The sequence below is a fragment of the Nerophis ophidion genome, linkage group LG03 (genome assembly GCF_033978795.1).
Source record: "Nerophis ophidion isolate RoL-2023_Sa linkage group LG03, RoL_Noph_v1.0, whole genome shotgun sequence".
NCBI lineage: Eukaryota > Metazoa > Chordata > Actinopteri > Syngnathiformes > Syngnathidae > Nerophis > Nerophis ophidion.
In genome coordinates this window covers 85,106,920-85,127,600 of record NC_084613.1, presented here as the reverse complement: position 1 = coordinate 85,127,600, position 20,681 = coordinate 85,106,920, and the positions used below count along the sequence as shown (strand labels likewise).

General features: G+C 39.2%; 1 long non-coding RNA gene across 2 annotated transcripts in view; it reads left to right on the top strand.

The window, feature by feature from the left end:
- Positions 1-20,681, top strand: part of LOC133550155 (uncharacterized) — a 298,824-nt gene that overhangs the window by 154,135 nt on the left and 124,008 nt on the right. For both annotated transcript variants that reach the window (XR_009806249.1, XR_009806250.1), the window contains one exon: positions 19,474-19,684. This is a non-coding gene — a long non-coding RNA (uncharacterized LOC133550155). The remainder of the gene's footprint in view (positions 1-19,473; positions 19,685-20,681) is intronic.

Here is a 20,681-nt window from a genome sequence, read left to right as displayed (position 1 = left end):
AATAATAGTGAGAGTCCAGTCCATAGTGGATCTAACATAATAGGGAGTGTCCAGTCCATAGTGGATCTAACATAATAGTGAGAGTCCAGTCCATAGTGGATCTAACATAATAATGTGAGAGTCCAGTCCATAGTGGATCTAACATAATAGGGAGTGTCCAGTCCATAGTGGATCTAACATAATAGTGAGAGTCCAGTCCATAGTGGATCTAACATAATAGTGAGAGTCCAGTCCATAGTGGATCTAACATAATAGTGAGAGTCCAGTCCATAGTGGATCTAACATAATAGTGAGAGTCCAGTCCATAGTGGATCTAACATAATCGTGAGTGTCCAGTCCATAGTGGATCTAAAATAATAGTGAGAGTCCAGTCCATAGTGGATCTAACATAATAGGGAGTGTCCAGTCCATAGTGGATCTAACATAATAGTGAGAGTCCAGTCCATAAAGGATCTAACATAATAGTGAGAGTCCAGTCCATAGTGGATCTAACATAATAGTGAGAGTCCGGTCCATAGTGGATCTAACATAATAGTGAGAGTCCAGTCCATAGTGGATCTAACATAATAGTGAGAGTCCAGTCCATAGTGGATCTAAAATAATAGTGAGAGTCCAGTCCATAGTGGATCTAACTTAATAGTGAGAGTCCAGTCCATAGTGGATCTAACATAATAGTGAGTTCAGTCCATAGTGGATCTAACATAATAGTGAGAGTTCAGTCCATAGTGGATCTAACATAATAGTGAGAGTCCAGTCCATAGTGGATCTAACATAATAGTGTGAGAGTCCAGTCCATAGTGGATCTAACATAATAGTGTGAGAGTCCAGTCCATAGTGGATCTAACATAATAGTGAGAGTCCAGTCCATAGTGGATCTAACATAATAGTGAGAGTCCAGTCCATAGTGGATCTAACATAATAGTGAGAGTCCAGTCCATAGTGGATCTAACATAATAATGAGAGTCCAGTCCATAGTGGATCCAACATAATAGTGAGAGTCCAGTCCATAGTGGATCTAACATAATAGTGAGAGTCCAGTCCATAAAGGATCTAACATAATAGTGAGAGTCCAGTCCATAGTGGATCAAACATGATAGTGAGAGTCCAGTCCATAGTGGATCTAACATAATAGTGAGAGTCCGGTCCATAGTGGATCTAACATAATAGTGAGAGTCCAGTCCATAGTGGATCTAACATAATAGTGAGAGTCCAGTCCATAGTGGATCTAAAATAATAGTGAGAGTCCAGTCCATAGTGGATCTAACTTAATAGTGAGAGTCCAGTCCATAGTGGATCTAACATAATAGTGAGTTCAGTCCATAGTGGATCTAACATAATAGTGAGAGTTCAGTCCATAGTGGATCTAACATAATAGTGAGAGTCCAGTCCATAGTGGATCTAACATAATAGTGTGAGAGTCCAGTCCATAGTGGATCTAACATAATAGTGTGAGAGTCCAGTCCATAGTGGATCTAACATAATAGTGAGAGTCCAGTCCATAGTGGATCTAACATAATAGTGAGAGTCCAGTCCATAGTGGATCTAACATAATAGTGAGAGTCCAGTCCATAGTGGATCTAACATAATAATGAGAGTCCAGTCCATAGTGGATCCAACATAATAGTGAGAGTCCAGTCCATAGTGGATTTAACATAATATTGTGAGAGTCCAGTCCATAGTGGATCTAACATAATAGTCAGAGTCCAGTCCAGCATAGAAATGTCCCCAACCAATGCACAGGTGAGCGGTCCACCCCGGGTCCTGACCCCGGACAGCCAGCACTTCATCCATGGCCACCGGACCTGTGCTGTTTTTCAGTATATTGCGTGATGGGTAAAATTTTGAGAAAAACTTCGAAATATAAAACAAGCCACTGGGAACTGATTTTGATTGGTTTTAACCCTTCAGAAATGGTGATAATGTTCCCCTTTAAAGGCTAGAGTCTACAAATGAGTTTTAAAATGGGACTTAAACGCTTCTACTGAGGTCCATTGAAGGCGTCGTACAGGACGGTCAACTGTAAGACCCCCCCCTTATCCCCCCCCTCCTCACTTTCCAACCTTCATTTCATCTCCTAACTCATGCAGGATGAGAAAAAAAGAAAGAAAAAAGCCAGTAAAAATGCAGAGTGGCTTTATAAAAGGGAGCGGAGGTACAAACGCAGCTAATTAAATCCAAGTCTAATCTGGTGGGCGGGACCCAGAGGCTTGTCCTGCTTTTTTTTTTTTTTAAAAGACTTTTCAGAAACTTTTTTTTTTTTTTTTGTCCTTTCCCAGCCCACCCTGGACTTTTTTTTTTTGGTGTGCACAATGCCAAGCCTCATTACTGCGAGGAGGTCTGAGCACCGAGAAGGAGAGGCGGGGGACTTTTTTTCCTCTCTTTTTTTTTTTTTAAGCAGCGTTTTATCTTCCAGTAGAATTCATGAATACAGTCCATGAGTGGGGGGGAGGGGGGGGGGGTCTAATAACAATAAAGAAAGCGAGGACGTTTGCTGTAAAAAAAAAAAAAAAAAATCTGAAAAAAAAAAACGGTAATCTACCGGCAGCTACGGCTGCCAAAAGAAAACCATAAAATTCAAGTGAAAACATTGTAAACCAAGTAATGATCAAAAACATGTTTACAGAAATTCCCTTGAAAAGTTTTGCGGAAAAAAATATCGTAATTTTACAGATTTTTACCAAATCATTAAGATCAACCCACCTTTAATTGTCGGATGCAGATTTGGGACTTTAGACAGGCTTTTATTTTGACAATTTCCTTTTACCTCCCGAGTCAAGAAAAAACATCTATAATCACAAAAATAAACTACGCGGCGAAAAGGTTCCAGAAAAAGAAGGAACAACCGAAAATCTATAAACAGTATTTAACAAAAAAGCGCTCCAACAGGAGGACCAAAACAACGTCTACGAAAAATTCTACACTAACTAATCTAATAAAATATTTAACAAAAATAGTCACTCAAAAAGTTGAGGAATGAATGAAAAAACTTAACTGAAACTTACCACTGCGGCTGAATAACTAAATGATCAAAATCACTCTGCTGAGGAGGAAATTCACATCCAGTGGGACGCCAGTGACAATGCTGACTATGAGAAACCTTGGAGAGGACCTCAGATGTGGGCAACCCCCCTCCCCTCTAGGGGACCGAAAGCAATGGATGTCGAGCGGGTCTAACATGATACTGTGAAAGTTCAATCCATAGTGGCTCCAACACAGCCGCGAGAGTTCAGTTCAAAGCGGATCCAAGACAGCAGCGAGAGTCCCGTCCACAGGAAACCATCTCAAGCGGAGGCGGATCAGCAGCGTAGAGATGTCCCCAACCGATACACAGGCGAGCGGTCCATCCTGGGTCCCGACGAGCGGTCCATCCTGGGTCTCGACTCTGGACAACCAGTACTTCATCCATGGTCATCGGACCGGACCCCCTCCACAAGGGAGGGGGGACATAGGAGAAAGAAAAGAAGCGGCAGATCAACTGGTCTAAAAAGGAGGTCTAGTTAAAGGCTAGAGTATACAGATGAGTTTTAAGGTGAGACTTAAATGCTTCTACTGAGGTAGCATCTCGAACTGTTACCGGGAGGGCATTCCTGAGTACTGGAGCCCGAACGGAAAACGCTCTATAGCCCGCAGACTTTTTTGGGGCTCTAGGAATCACTAACAAGCCGGAGTCCTTTGAAGGCAGATTTCTTGCCGGGACATATGGTACAATACAATCGGCAAGATAGGCTGGAGCTAGACCGTGTAGTATTTTATACGTAAGTAGTAAAACCTTAAAGTCACATCTTAAGTGCACAGGAAGCCAGTGCAGGTGAGCACAGAACAAAGGAAGGAGTGAGCTTATAAACACATGAGAGTAATAGGGAAACAATCAGAGAACAGGGATGACGTCAGACTGATGACACAAAAGGAAGGGCAAGTGACCTGAAACCAGAGGAGAGTTACTTTTCAAATTAAAACCATAAGACAGAAAACCCAAAACAAGTGACGATGCAAACAGTTCTGCAGAAAAATACGTTTGTTCTACTGAGTTTTTCCAAATGATTACGATCAACCAACTTTAAAGAAGTGACAATGCTTGCAGTTCCACAGAAAAATTCCATTATTTTACCGATTTTTTCGGAATTGTTAAGATCAGGGGTCTCAAACTCAATTTACCTGGGGCTCACTGGATGTGGATTCACCTTCTTTGAATGGCTAGCAACATACTTGCCGGTCCTCCCGATTTTACCGAGAGACTTCCTGTGACCCTGGCGAAGGATTGTCCCGATGTTCGCCCGGACACGTATTTTAAGGGCTTTGTCAACAAAAGCACCTTGAAGATTCTAGCGGGAACTCTCATTCAACACTTTTTCCTTTACGCTTGCACCTCCAAAATCCTCAAATCTAGACTCCAAACATCCCAGAACAGGCTAGTCCGGGTACTTTTAGACCTCCACCCCAGATCACACCTCACTCCAACCCACTTCTCCAAAGTGGGCTGGCTCAGGGTGGAGGACAGAGTAAAACAACTTGCACTGAGCCTGGTCTATAAAATCCGCTACACTTCCCTGATCTCGAAGTACATGTCGAACTTTTTCCATTACGCATGCACCTCCAAAATCCTCAAATCTAGACTCCAAACATCCCAGAACAAGCTAGTCCAGTTACTTTTAGACCTCCACTGCTGCGATCCTCTGCTCGGATCTGTACATATTCTTGTTTATTGTTCCATTTTTGTTGTTTAACGTCTTTATTTCCTGTTTAGTCCGTCACCATGGTAGCTCATGAGTTCACCTGCCACTTGTTATCTACGCACACCTGCTTTCTTCTAATCACCTCCCTTATTTAAACTAGCCCCTTTTCGTTATTCATTCTCGGATCCTAATTTGCCTACGTGCAACGGTGACGACTCTCATCCTTCTACTGTATGTATCTTCTTGCTAGCTCTCATGCTATGCCACTTGTTTATTCCAGTTTTCATACTGATGATTTGTTTTCTCGTTTGTGCTCTCGAGCCAAGTTTTAGTTTCCTAGTGTTTTATCCTAGCTTTCACGCTAGCGTCTTTTGTTTGCTTTCTCTTTACACCAGTGTTTTTGTTCCTAGCCTTTTGTTATTTAATAAATACCTTATATCTTACCTTTGTTGTGTTCTGCTTCGACGCATCCTTGGGAAAACAACACCGGCATTACCATGCCGAAGAAGAGTCTTCACATCCGCCCCAGATCACACCTCACTCCAACCCACTTCTCCAAAGTGGGTTGGCTCAGGGTGGAGGACAGAGTAAAACAACTTGCACTGAGCCTGGTCTATAAAATCCGCTACACTTCCCTGATCTCGAAGTACATGTCAAACTTTTTCCATTACGCATGCACCTCCAAAATCCTCAAATCTAGACTCCAAACATCCCAGAACAAGCTAGTCCGGTTACTTTTAGACCTCCACTGTTGCGATCCTCTCCTCGGATCTGTACATATTCTTGTTTATTGTTCCATTTTTGTTGTTTAACGTCTTTATTTCCTGTTTAGTCTGTCACCATGGTAGCTCATGAGTTCACCTGCCACTTGTTATCTACGCTCACCTGTTTTCTTCTAATCACCTCCCTTATTTAAACTCGCCCCTTTTCGTTATTCATTCTCAGATCCTAATTTGCCTACGTGCAACGGTGAAGACTCTCATCCTTCTACTGTATGTATCTTCTTGCTAGCTCTCATGCTATGCCACTTGTTTATTCCAATTTTCATACTGATGATTTGTTTTCTCGTTTGTGCTCTCGAGCCAAGTTTGAGTTTCCTAGTGTTTTATCCTAGCTTTCACGCTAGCGTCTTTAGTTTGCTTTCTCTTTACACCAGTGTTTTTGTTCCTAGCCTTTTGTTATTTAATAAATACCTTATATCTTACCTTTGCTGTGTTCTGCTTCGATGCATCCTTGGGAAAACAACACCGGCATTACCATGCCGAAGAAGAGTCTTCACATCCGCCCCAGATCACACCTCACTCCAACCCACTTCTCCAAAGTGGGCTGGCTCAGGGTGGAGGACAGAGTAAAACATCTTGCACTGAGCCTGGTCTATAAAATCCGCTACACCTCCCTGATCTCGAAGTACATGTCAAACTACTTCCTTAAAAGCGAACATTATCACAATTTCCAAAGGGTTAAAAACAAAAAAAATCAGTTCCCAGTGGCTTGTTTTATTTTTCGAAGTTTTTTTTCAAAATTATACACCTCCCGGAATATCCCTAAATAAAGCTTTAAAGTGCCTTATTTTCGCTATCTTCAAAACCACTATCCATTTCCCTGTGACGTCATACAGGGCTGCCAATACAAACAAGCAAGATATAGCGACATTAGCTCGGATTCAGACTCAGATTTCAGCGGCTTAAGCGATTCAACAGATTACGCATGTATTGAAACAGACGGTCGGAGTATGGAGGCAGATAGCGAAAACGAAATTGAAGAAGAAATTGAAGCTATTGAGCGAATAGCTATTGACGCTATTCGGCCATAGCGTGGGTGTACCTAATGAAGTGGCCCATAGCATGGCTGCCTTATTAGCATCGCCGGTAAAATGTGCGGACCAAACGATCAGGACTTTCGCATCTCGTGACACTGGAGCAACTTAAATCCGTCGATTGGTAAGTGTTTGTTTCGCATTAAATGTGGGTATCTCGTTTCAAATGTACATACAGCTAGCGTAAATAGCATGTTAGCATCAATTAGCATATCATGTTAGCATCGATTAGCTGGCAGTCATGCCGCGACCAAATATGTCTGATTAGCACATAAGGCAACAACATCCACAAAACTCACCTTTGTGATTTCGTTGACTTAATGGTTGCAAATGCATCTGCAGGTTATCCATACATCTCTCTGCCATGTCTGTCTTAGCATCGCCGGTCAAATGTGAAGACACTCTGGTACATTCAACGGGGGTCTGGCGGCAGATTTCTTGCCGGTGGTGCAACTTGAATCCCTCCCTGTTAGTGTTGTTACACCCTCCGACAACACACCCACCAGGCATGATGTCTCCAAGGTTCCAAAAAATAGTTGAAAAAACATACATACTATGAAGATTAACTTGTGTGATGACTGTATTATGTTGATAGTATATATTTGTACCATGAATTGATTAACGTGGACCCCGACTTAAACAAGTTGAAAAACTTATTGGGGTGTTACCATTTAGTGGTCAATTGTACGGAATATGTACTGAACTGTGCAATCTACTAATAAAAGTATCAAGCAATCAATCAATCAATTAAAAAAAGGGCGTGCCGTGACAGTACTGCCTTCATCGTCCTCCACAACCTTTCGTCGCGTTTGCTCATTCTCCATACAAACAGCGTACCGTCTTATACGCATGTTGTATAAGTCTTCGTTGGACATACAACATCCATACAGGTCACACTGAGAGTGGCCGTATAAACAAATTTAACACTGTTACAAATATGCGCCACACTGTGAACCCACACCAAACAAGAATGACAAACACATCTCAGGAGAACATCTTCACCATAACACAACATAAACACAACAGAACAAATACCCAGAATCCCATGCAGCGCTACTTTTCCGGGCTACACCCCCGCCACCGCCCCCCTACGTGTGTCGGTTGAGGTGGGCCGGGTTTGGTGGTGTAGCCCGGAAGAGTAGCGCTGCATGGGATTCTGGGTATTTGTTCTGTTGTGTTTATGTTGTGTTACGGTGAAAATGTTCTCCTGAAATGTGTTTGTCATTCTTGTTTGGGGGCTTCACGGTGGGGTTAGTGCGTCTGCCTCACAATAAGAAGGTCCTGCAGTCCTGGGTTCAAATCCCGGCTCGGGATCTTTCTGTGTGGAGTTTGCAATGCGTGGGTTCCCTCCGGGTACTCCGGCTTCCTCCCACTTCCAAAGACATGCACCTGGGGATAGGCTCCTCCCACTTCCAAAGACATGCACCTGGGGATAGGTTGATTGGCAACACTAAATTGGCCGTAGTGTGTGAATGTTGTCTGTCTATCTGTGTTGGCCCTGCGATGAGGTGGCGACTTGTCCAGGGTGTACCCCGCCTTCCGCCCGATTGTAGCTGATATAGGCGGCATCGCCCCCCCCCGCCACCCCAAAGGGAATAAGCGGTAGAAAATGGATGGATGGATTCTTGTTTGGTGTGGGTTCACAGTGTGGCGCATATTTGTAACAGACTTAAATTTGTTTGTACGGCCACCCTCAGTGTGACCTGTATGGCTGTTGACTGTGATGAAGTCACCAAAGTATGTCATATTACAGAGAAAAATGTTAAATTGTTAGTGTGAGCATAAATCTTTATTTAAAAGGCTACATATATTTTTCAACTTGACTATAAAAATACACATAAATATTTAAAAAATAAGATTTACTTTAAAATGACATATAAAACTGTTAGATTATGTTACTATTGACCTAGACTTTTATATAACAATCTACATATTAAATGAAAGTTAGTTACTGTAATTTTACATGAATTTGAAAGCAATTTGAGAAAACAGAAAATGATATGTATAATTAATTTGGTATTTTTCTGTAAAAAAAAAAAAAATATACATAGTTTTTTATTACTAGCATATGACTTAAAATAACAGGCGGTTTGTTTATTTACAGATAATGTCTTCAATCCTACAGTTTTATAACCTATTTAAAAAAGAAAAAGAAAAATTACAGTATGAAATTGAGAGTAAATTAACCATAAAAATAGGATTTTTTTGTTTACAGTGTACTGTACTTTAGTCTTGGAGAGCTGATCCTGGATCAGATGTTCGCCCCCCCCAAAAAAAAACCCAAAAAACTTCTTCCCGACCTTTGCCTTGTCCGGGTTCTGACTCTGCTAGCATGTGAGCGCCTGAATGCTATTAGCCCAATTAGCCCAACAATGCCGCCGTGTGTCGTCGTTGTTTTGGCGGCTTCTGGTTTCCACGGCAACGTCCCCTCCGTTTGCCCCCACCCGCATTTCTTAAGGCTTCTCCTGCGGCCGCTGGCTTACCTTCGGTGGAAAAAAATGAGCACAGAGCTTAATGTACGGGATTAGTTTAGAGTAGTCTGTGTACAGCTTGTGTAGCGGTGTAGCCTTTAAAGAAGAAAAAAAAAAAGTTTATGCTGGAAAAATGCATAAAGATAACAATCGCCAGAATACAGTGAAAATACCAGTGGTAGCTTTTTACAATTTACAGTAATTCGCTGTAAAAACTACCGTACGTTGTACGATAAAAAAAGAAAAAAATGGCAGATGAATTGCAAGAATTTTACCGTAAAAATAACAGTACCACTTTTATTTTTACTGTAAAATATTGGCGACTGGGCTGCTAGTTTTCTTTTTGTATAAAAAAACAAAACAAAACTAGGATTGCCGGAATTTTACCATGAAAAATAGGAATTTTCAATTTACAGTAATTGGGTGAAAAAAACACTAAGAGTTTTACGGTAAAAAAAAAATACATTGCCTGTTTTTACATTGCTTTACTGTAAATAAAAAAATAAAAACACTTGGTACCACTTTTATTTTTGCTGTAAAATATTGGCGACTGGGCTGCTAGTTTTCTTTTTGTATAAAAAAACAAAACAAAACTGGGTTTGCCGGAATTTTACCATAAAAATAGGCATTTTCAATTGACAGTAATTGGGTGAAAAAAACACTAAGAGTTTTTCGGTAAAAATTGACATTTCTTGTTTTTACATTGCTTTACTGTAAATAAAAAAAATGGTACCACTTTAATTTTTACAGTAAAATATTGGCAACTGGGCTGCTAGTTTTTTTTTTTTTATATCAAAAAAATAACCCAACAACTGGCAGCTGAGTTGCTGGAATTTTAACATAAAAATAGGAATTTTCAATTTACAGTAATTGGGTGTAAAAACCACAAAGAGTTTTACGGTAAAAACAATTGGATGTTTTTACATTGCTTTACGGTAAATAAAAAAAAACTGGAACCACTTTTATTTTTTCTGTGAAATATTAGCAACTGGGCTGCTATTTATTTTTGTTTAAAAAAAAACAACTACTGGCAGCTGGGTTGCCGGAATTTTAACATAAAAATAGGAATTTTTAATTTACAGTAATTGGGTGTAAAAACCACTAAGAGTTTTACGGTAAAATGTATATATTGGATGTTTTTTTTTTACATTGCTTTACTGTAAATAAAAATATAAAAAACTGGTACCACTTTTATTTTAACTGTAAAATATTGGTGACTGGGCTGCTATTTTTTTTTTGTATAAAAAAAACAAAAAACAACTACTGGCTGCTGGGTCGCCAGAATTTTACCATAAAAAATAGGAATTTTGAATTGACAGTAATTGGGTGTAAAAACCACAAAGAGTTTTACGGTAAAATTTACATTGCTTGTTTTTACATTGCTTTTCTGTCCAAAAAAAAACTGATACTACTTTTATTTTAACTATAAAATATTGGCGACTGGGCTGCTATTTTTTTTAAAAAATTTTGTATTAAAAAAAAAATGTGGTCGCCGGAATTTTACCATAAAAATAGGAATTTTAATTTACAGTAATTGGGTGTAAAAAAACAAAAAAGAGTTTTACGGTAAAATTTTACATTGCTTGTTTTTACATTGTTTTACTATAAATAAAAAAACTGGTACCACTTTAATTTTTACTGTAAAATATTGGCAACTGGGCTGCTATTTAAATTTTTTAAGTAAAAAAAAACAAAAACCAACAACTGGCAGCTGGGTTGCCGGACTTTTACCATAAAAATAGGAATTTTAAATTTACAGTAATAGGGTGTAAAAACCACTAAGAGCTTTATTGCTTGTTTTTTTTTTACATTGCTTTTCTGTCAAAAATAAACTGGTACTACTTTTATTTTAACTATAAAATATTGGCGACTGGGCTGCTTTTTTTTTTTTTTTTTTAAAGCGTACAATCTACCAAGCAGATTTACTCTCCACCGGCAACATAAGATAATAGTGTCTTGGTGGTGGAGGTAGCATCATGGTGTGGGCCTGCACCAGTGCTGGGGGGGCGGAGCTACGGTTCACTTGTAGTATTGTGACATTTTTTACAGTGCATACAGATTTCTTTTGTTGCGAAACTGGGTCAGGACTGCGACATAACTGCGGCGTGGGAATGGACGGCCGCAGCAACCCTAACCTCCCCCGGGGGCTCTGATGCTGCCGCCACCTTGCTTCTTCCAAAGTCTGATGTTTTAAAAAAAAAAACAAGGATGATAAAAAAAAAAAAATCAGAAATCCTGGCTCTGAAGTGCAGGAATGTGATGACGCAGCAAAAAAAAAAGAAGCAGGAGAGGGAAGCGGTGAGTAAAGAGTTAAGTGGGTTTCCTGAGTACAAATTAAAAGCGTCTTGTAATCACAGAGCAGGAATGCAGTCGGAGCGCTGCTTCAACACTCCACTGCTCTCTGCGGGCACACACAAAGACGCCTTTTGTTCCGCGCTCGCTTCAAAAGCAACGCTCTCTCTCTCTCTCTCTCTCGCCCTTTTCTCCTCTATCACTTTCTTTTCCCGCCGTCGCCCCCCTAAAAAGTGACTGTGGTGTAGAAAGTGTGAGGAGTGGTGGAAACTACACCCTCAGGTCATGCCCTCAAGCTCCGCCCCCCACACACCTGTTAATTGATGTTTCTTTGACAGGTGGTTTATGATTGATATGATAGTCCTGCCTCAACTTTTTCGAGCTTCTGTAACGGAGCTCTTAACTCAAAACACTTGTATCTCGAGGCAATGTCGGCCATTGAAACTCACTCAAATTCCATCCATCCATTTTTAGGGCCCGCAGGCCCTATTGAAACTGGTCCGTTTTATTAGGGTAAATTTTTCCCATAAAACTCTTAGTGGTCTTTACACCCAATTACTGTAAATTTAAAATTCCTATTTTTATGGTAAAATTCCGGCAACCCAGCTGCCAGTTGTTGGGTTATTTTTTTTTTTTTTACAAAGAAATTAAAATAGCAGCCCAGTCGCCAATATTTTACAGTAAAAATTTAAGTGGTACCAGTTTTTTTATTTATTTACAGTAAAACAATGTAAAAACAAGCAATGTAAAATTTTACCCTAAAACTCTTTTTTTTTTTTTTCCCACCCAATTACTGTAAATTCAAATTCCTATTTTTATGGTAAAATTCCGGCGACCACATTTTTTTTTAATACAAAAAAAATAGCAGCCTAGTCGCCAATGTTTTACAGAAAAAATTGAAGTGGTACCAGTTTTTTTTATTTACAGTAAAGAAATGTAAAAACAAGCAATGTACATTTTTACCGTAAAACTCTTGGTGTTTTTTTTCACCCAATTACTGTAAATTGAAAATTCCTATTTTTATGGTAAAATTCCGGCAACCCAGCTGCCAGTTGTTGGGTTATTTTTTTTTTTTTTTACAAAAAAATTTAAATAGCAGCCCAGTCCCCAATATTTTACAGAAAAAATTAAAGTGGTACCAGTTTTTTTTATTTACAGTAAAACAATGTAAAAACAAACAATGTAAAATTTTACCGTAAAACTCTTTTTTTTCCCCCACCCAATTACTGTAAATTAAAATTCCTATTTTTATGGTAAAATTCCGGCGACCATATTTTTTTTAATACAAAAAAAAAAATAGCAGCCCAGACGCCAATATTTTACAGAAAAAATTAAAGTGGTACCAGTTTTTTTATTTACAGTAAAACAATGTAAAAACAAGCAATGTCAAATTTTACCCTAAAACTTTTTTTTTTTCCCCACCCAATTACTGTAAATTAAAATTCCTATTTTTATGGTAAAATTCCGGCAACCCAGCTGCCAGTTGTTGGGTTATTTTTTAATTTTTTTTACAAAAAAATTAAAATAGCAGCCCAGTCCCCAATATTTTACAGTAAAAATTAAAGTGGTACCAGTTTTTTTTATTTACAGTAAAACAATGTAAAAACAAGCAATGTGAAATTTTACCCTAAAACTCTTTTTTTTTTTCCCACACAATTACTGTAAATTAAAATTCCTATTTTTATGGTAAAATTCCGGCGACCACATTTTTTGTTAATACAAAAAAAATAGCAGCCTAGTCGCCAATGTTTTACAGTAAAAATTAAAGTGGTACCAGTTTTTTTTTTTTTTTTACAGTAAAACAATGTAAAAACAAGCAATGTAAAATTTTACCGTAAAACTCTTTTTTTTCCCCACCCAATTACTGTAAATTAAAATTCCTATTTTTATGGTAAAATTCCAGCGACCACATTTTTTGTTAATACAAAAAAAATAGCAGCCCAGTCGCCAATGTTTTACAGTAAAATTAAAGTGGTACCAGTTTTTTTTATTTACATTAAAACAATGTAAAAACAAGCAATGTAAAATTTTACCCTAAAACTCTTTTTTTTCCCCACCCAATTACTGTAAATTAAAATTCCTATTTTTATGGTAAAATTCCGGCGACCACATTTTTTTTAATACAAAAAAAAATAGCAGCCCAGACGCCAATATTTTACAGAAAAAATTAAAGTGGTACCAGTTTTTTTTATTTACAGTAAAACAATGTAAAAACAACCAATGTAAAATTTTACCGTAAAACTCTTTTTTTTCCCCACCCAATTACTGTAAATTAAAATTCCTATTTTTATGGTAAAATTCCAGCGACCACATTTTTTGTTAATACAAAAAAAATAGCAGCCCAGTCGCCAATGTTTTACAGTAAAATTAAAGTGGTACCAGTTTTTTTTATTTACATTAAAACAATGTAAAAACAAGCAATGTAAAATTTTACCCTAAAACTCTTTTTTTTTTTCCACCCAATTACTGTAAATTAAAATTCCTATTTTTATGGTAAAAGTCCGGCGACCCCATTTTTTTTTAAATACAAAAAAAATAGCAGCCCAGACGGCAATATTTTACAGTAAAATTAAAGTGGTACCAGTTTTTTTTATTTACAGTAAAACAATGTAAAAACAAGCAATGTAAAATTTTACCCTAAAACTTTTTTTTTTCCCCACCCAATTACTGTAAATTAAAATTCCTATTTTTATGGTAAAATTCCGGCGACCACTTTTTTTTTTAAATACAAAAATAATAGCAGCCCAGACGGCAATATTTTACAGAAAAAATTAAAGTGGTACCAGTTTTTTTTATTTACAGTAAAACAATGTAAAACAAGCAATGTAAAATTTTACCGTAAAACTCTTTTTTTTTCCCCCACCCAATTACTGTAAATTAAAATTCCTATTTTTATGGTAAAATTCCGGCGACCACATGTTTTGTTAATACAAAAAAAATAGCAGCCTAGTCGCCAATGTTTTACAGAAAAAATAAAAGTGGTACCAGTTTTTTGTTGTTGTAATTTACAGTAAAGCAATGTAAAAAAATATCCGATGTATATTTTACGGTAAAACTCTGTGGTTTTTACACCCAATTACTGTAAATTGAAAAGTCCTATTTAATTCTGGGCACCCAGCTGTTATTCGTTTGATTTTTTTTTGTTTTTTCATATACAAAAAAAACAAAAACAATTAGCTCAGTCACCAAAATTTTACAATAAAAATAAATGTGGTAACAGTTTATTTTATTTTTTTTATTTACAGTAAAGAAATGTAAAAACAAGCAATGTACATTTTTACTGTAAAACTCTTGGTGTTTTTTTTCACCCAATTACTGTAAATTGAAAATTCCTATTTTTATGGTAAAATTCCGGCAACCCAGCTGCCAGTTGTTGGGTTATTTTTTTTTTTTTTTACAAAAAAATTAAAATAGCAGCCCAGTCCCCAATATTTTACAGAAAAAATTAAAGTGGTACCAGTTTTTTTTATTTACAGTAAAACAATGTAAAAACGAGCAATGTGAAATTTTACCCTAAAACTCTTTTTTTTTTTCCCACCCAATTACTGTAAATTAAAATTCCTATTTTTATGGTAAAATTCCGGCGACCACATTTTTTTTTAATACAAAAAAATAGCAGCCCAGACGCCAATGTTTTACAGAAAAAATAAAAGTGGTACCAGTTTTTGTTGTTGTTGTAATTTACAGTAAAGCAATGTAAAAAAATATCCGATGTATATTTTACGGTAAAACTCTATGTGGTTTTTACACCCAATTACTGTAAATTGAAAATTCCTATTTTCATGGTAAAATTGCGGCAACCCAGCTGCCAGTCGTTGGGCTTTTTTTTAATACAAAAATAAAAAACTATCAGCCCAGTCCCCAATGTTTTACAGTAAAAATAAAAGTGGTACCAGGTTTTTTTATTTATTTAAATTTTTTTTTATTTATTAAAAATTTCAATTTTTGGCCTCTTTGAGCTGTAATTTGACCCCCTTAAAATGCTTCAAAACTCACCAAACTTGGCACACACATCAAGACTGGCGAAAATTGCAATATAATGAAAAAACCCAAACCCCAAAACTCAAAATTGCGCTCTAGCGCTATTTTTGAATAAAACACAGAAAAAACTGCTCCTAGGAAGAAAACAAAGACAAAATTGCTTGTAACTTCCGGGAGGAATGTCGGAAAGACATGAAACAAAAACCTGTATGTAGGTCTTGACCCATGGCCAATGGGCCAAGGACCCTATTGAAACTGGTCCGTTTTATTATTATTATTCCGCCACCTCTTTGAACTGTAATTTGACCCCCTGAACATGCTTCAAAACTCACCAAATTTCACACACTCATCAGAACTGGCGAAAATGCGCTCTAACGCTCCCTTGGAAGAAAAAAAAACAGACTGCTTGTAACTTCCGTTAACAATGTCGTAGAGACATGAAACCAAAACCTCTATGTAGGGCTAACTTAGACCTAGATTTCATAATTTTACTTTTTAGGGCAAAAATCAACAACGGTATTGACTAGGATGGCGGAAGCAGGGATCGAACCTGCAACCTTCAAGTTGCTGACACGGCCGCTCTACCAACCGAAGTATACCGCCCCATGTGGTGATATCCTTTACACGCTGATGTCGGTTTTTGGTCACGGGCGTGCTGCTTACGTGGAGTGATTTCTCCAGATTCTCTGAACCTTTTGATGATATTACGGACCGTAGATATGAAATCCCTGAATTCCTTACAACAGCTGGTTGAGAAATGTTTGTTCTTAAACAATTTGCTCAGGCATTTGTTGACAAAGTGGTGATCCTCACCCCGTCCTTGTTTGTGAATGACTGAGCATTTCATGGAAGCTGCTTTTTATAGCCAATCATGGCACCCACCTGTTCCCAATTAGCCTGCTCCAAATAAGCGTTTGATGAGCATTCCTCAACTCTCTCAGTTTTTTTTGCCACTTGTGCCAGCTTTTTCAAAACCTGCCACAGGCATCAAATTCCAAATGAGCTCAAATTTGCAAAGAACAACAAGGTTTACCAGTTCGAACGTTAAATATCTACTCAATTGATTATACGTCGAAAATGATTCAGTCCATCTTAGATGATCTCGGGCCCAGAGAAGCCGGCCGCGTTTCTGGATGTTGTTGATAAATGGCTTTCGTTTTGCATAGTAGAGCTTTACCTTGCACTTAGAGATGTAGCGACCAACTGTAGTTACTGGCAGTGGTTTTCTGAAGTGTTCCTGAGCCCGTGTGGTGATATCCTTTAGAGATTGATGTCGGTTTTTGATACAGTGCTGTCTGAAGGATGGAAGGTCACGGTCATTCAATGTTGGTTTCCAGCCATGCCGCTTACGTGGAGTGATTTCTCCAGATTCTCTGAACCTTTTGATGATATTATGGAGCGTAGATGTTGAAATCCCTACATTTCTTGCAATTGCACTTTGAGAAACGTTGTTCTTAAACGCAGTTGTGGACAAAGGGGTGTACCTCGCCCCATCCTTTCTGGTGAAAGACTGAGCATTTTTTGGGGAGGCTGTTTTTATACCCAATCATGGCACCCACCTGTTCCCAATTAGCCTGCTCCAAATAAGCGTTTGATGAGCATTCCTCAACTCTCTCAGTCTTTTTTGCCACTTATGCCAGCTTTTTCGAAACCTGCCGCAGGCATCAGATTCCAAATGAGCTCAAATTTGCAAAGAACAACAAGGTTTACCAGTTCGAACGTTAAATATCTACTCAATTGATTATACGTCGAAAATGATTCAGTCCATCTTAGATGATCTCGGGCTCAGAGAAGCCGGCGGCGTTTCTGGATGTTGTTGATAAATGGCTTTCGTTTTGCATAGTAGAGCTTTACCTTGCACTTAGAGATGTAGCGACCAACTGTAGTTACTGACAGTGGTTTTCTGAAGTGTTCCTGAGCCCATGTGGTGATATCCTTTAGAGCTTGATGTCAGTTTTTGATACAGTGCCGTCTGAGGGATGGAAGGTCACGGTCATTCAATGTTGGTTTCCGACCATGCCGCTTACGTGGAGTGATTTCTCCAGATTCTCTGAACCTTTTGATGATATTATGGAGCGTAGATGTTGAAATCCCTAAATTCCTTGCAATTGCACTTTGAGAAACGTTGTTCTTAAACACAGTTGTGGACAAAGGGGTGTACCTCGCCCCATCCTTTCTTGTGAAAGACTGAGCATTTTTTGGGGAGGCTGTTTTTATACCCAATCATGGCACCCACCTGTTCCCAATTAACCTGTTCCAAATAAGCGTTTGATGAGCATTCCTCAACTCTCTCAGTCTTTTTTGCCACTTGTGCCAGCTTTTTCGAAACCTGCCGCAGGCATCAAATTCCAAATGAGCTCAAATTTGCAAAGAACAACAAGGTTTACCACTTCGAACGTTAAATATCTACTCATTTGATTATACGTCGAAAATGATTCAGTCCATCTTAGATGATCTCGGGCCCAGAGAAGCTGGCGGCGTTTCTGGATGTTGTTGATAAATGGCTTTCGCTTTGCATAGTAGAGCTTTACCTTGCACTTACAGATGTAGCGACCAACTGCAGTTACTGACAGTGGTTTTCTGAAGTGTTCCTGAGCCCATGTGGTGATATCCTTTAGAGTTTGATGTCGGTTTTTGATACAGTGGCGTCTGAGGGATGGAAGGTCACGGTCATTCAATGTTGGTTTCCGGCCATGCCGCTTACGTGGAGTGATTTCTCCACATTCTCTGAACCTTTTGATGATATTATGGAGCGTAGATGTTGAAATCCCTAAATTTCTTGCAATTGCACTTTGAGAAACGTTGTTCTTAAACACAGTTGTGGACAAAGGGGTGTACCTCGCCCCATCCTTTCTTGTGAAAGACTGAGCATTTTTTGGGGAGGCTGTTTTTATACCCAATCATGGCACCCACCTGTTCCCAATTAACCTGTTCCAAATAAGCGTTTGATGAGCATTCCTCAACTCTCTCAGTCTTTTTTGCCACTTGTGCCAGCTTTTTCGAAACCTGCCACAGGCATCAAATTCCAAATGAGCTCAAATTTGCAAAGAACAACAAGGTTTACCAGTTCGAACGTTAAATATCTACTCAATTGATTATACGTCGAAAATGATTCAGTCCATCTTAGATGATCTCGGGCCCAGAGAAGCCGGCGGCGTTTGTGGATGTTGTTGATAAATGGCTTTCGCTTTGCATAGTAGAGCTTTAACTTGCACTTACAGATGTAGCGACCAACTGTAGTTACTGACAGTGGTTTTCTGAAGTGTTCCCGAGCCCATGTGGTGATATCCTTTAGAGATTGATGTCGGTTTTTGATGCAGTGCCGTCCGAGGGATCGAAGGTCACGGTCATTCAATGTTGGTTTCCGGCCATGCCGCTTACGTGGAGTGATTTCTCCAGATTCTCTGAACCTTTTGATGATATTATGGAGCGTAGATGTTGAAATCCCTAAATTCCTTGCAATTACACTTTGAGAAACGTTGTTCTTAAACGCAGTTGTGGACAAAGGGGTGTACCTCGCCCCATCCTTTCTGGTGAAAGACTGAGCATTTTTTGGGGAGGCTGTTTTTATACCCAATCATGGCACCCACCTGTTCCCAATTAGCCTGTTCCAAATAAGCGTTTGATGAGCATCCCTCAACTTTATCCGTATTTATTGCCACCTTTCCCAACTTCTTTGTCACGTGTTGCTGGCATCAAATTCTAAGTTAATTATTGTTTGAAAAAAAATAGAGTTTATGAGTTTGAACATCAAATATTTTGTTTTTGTAGCGGATTAAACTGAATATGGCTTGAAAAGGATTTGCAAATCATTGTATTCTGTTTATATTTACATCTAACACAATTTCCCAACTCATATGGAAACCGGGTTTGTACTGTTCTTTCTTTTGTAAAAGTTCTTTGGAATGACGTCTCGGTGTACAATTGCAGAAAAGCGGTGTGTGTGTGTGTGTGTGTGTGTGTGTGTGTGTGTGTGTGTGTGTGTGTGTGTGTGTGTGTGTGTGTGTGTGTGTGTAATATTATACTGCAACAGCTGTGCCAACTCGCCTTGGCAAGGAGTCAAACACTCTACCTGTTTATTGTGTGTTGCGCAACACTTAGTTGTGTGTGAGTGTGTGAGTCATTGTGTGAGCTGGATGTTTCTTACACAAACTCATTTTGACTCATTCACTCCTGATAAAAAAAAAAAAACGAAAAAAAAGAAAAACAATTTTTTATTTCCCGCGCTCATGTTTTCCAGGTGAAGCCGCGTCCTACTCGACCAGGTGTTGAGCGGAGATGGTTTTACGGGCGCATGCGGCGACCTGTCTGGCCTTTACGAGCCACAGGCGGTACATCTCGTCTGCCGGGATTCCAGATAGAGACCTGTAGCGGCCTGTTGGACACCTTTGGACCTGTTTGGGGGCGGAGCTTGACACTCTAGAAGCTTGGTGGGATGCCATAGAAGACAGGTAAGGACACGCCCCCTTGTAAGCCGCTGATGGCAGGTGGTTTTATGAGGGGAACAATGTGTGAAGGCATCTGCGTGTACACACAAACACATAGCTCGGTTGGTAGAGTGGCCATGCCAGCAACTTGAGGGTTGCAGGTTCGATTCCCGCTTCCGCCATCCTAGTCACTGTCGTTGTGTCCTTGGGCAAGACACTTTACCCACCTGCTTCCAGTGCCACCCACACTGCTTTAAATGTATCTTAGATATTGGGTTTCACGATGTAAAGTGCTTTGAGTCACTAGAGAAAAGCGCTATATAAATATAATTCACTTCACACACACACACACACACACACACACACACACACACACACACACACACACACATATACACACACATGGCTCGGTTGGTAGAGTGGCCATGCCAGCAACTTGAGGGTTGCAGGTTCGATTCCCGCTTCCGCCATCCTAGTCACTGCCGTTGTGTCCTTGGGCAAGGCACTTTACCCACCTGCTCCCAGTGCCACCCACACTGCTTTAAATGTAACTTAGATATTGGGTTTCACTATGTAAAGCGCTTTGAGTCACTAGAGAAAAGCGCTATATAAATATAATTCACTTCACAATTCACACACACACACACACACACACACACACACACACACACACACACACACACACACACACACACAAACACACAAACACATGGCTCGGTTGGTAGAGTGGCCGTGCCAGCAACTTGAGGGTTGCAGGTTCAATCCCCGCTTCCGCCATCCTAGTCACTGCCGTTGTGTCCTTGGGCAAGACACTTTACCCACCTGCTCCCAGTGCCACCCACACTGCTTTAAATGTAACTTAGATATTGGGTTTCACTATGTAAAGCGCTTTGAGTCACTAGAGAAAAGCGCTATATAAATATAATTCACTTCACTTGATCAACAGCCATACAGGTCACACTGAGGGTGGCCATATAAACAACTTTAACACTGTTACAAAATATGCGACACACTGTGAACC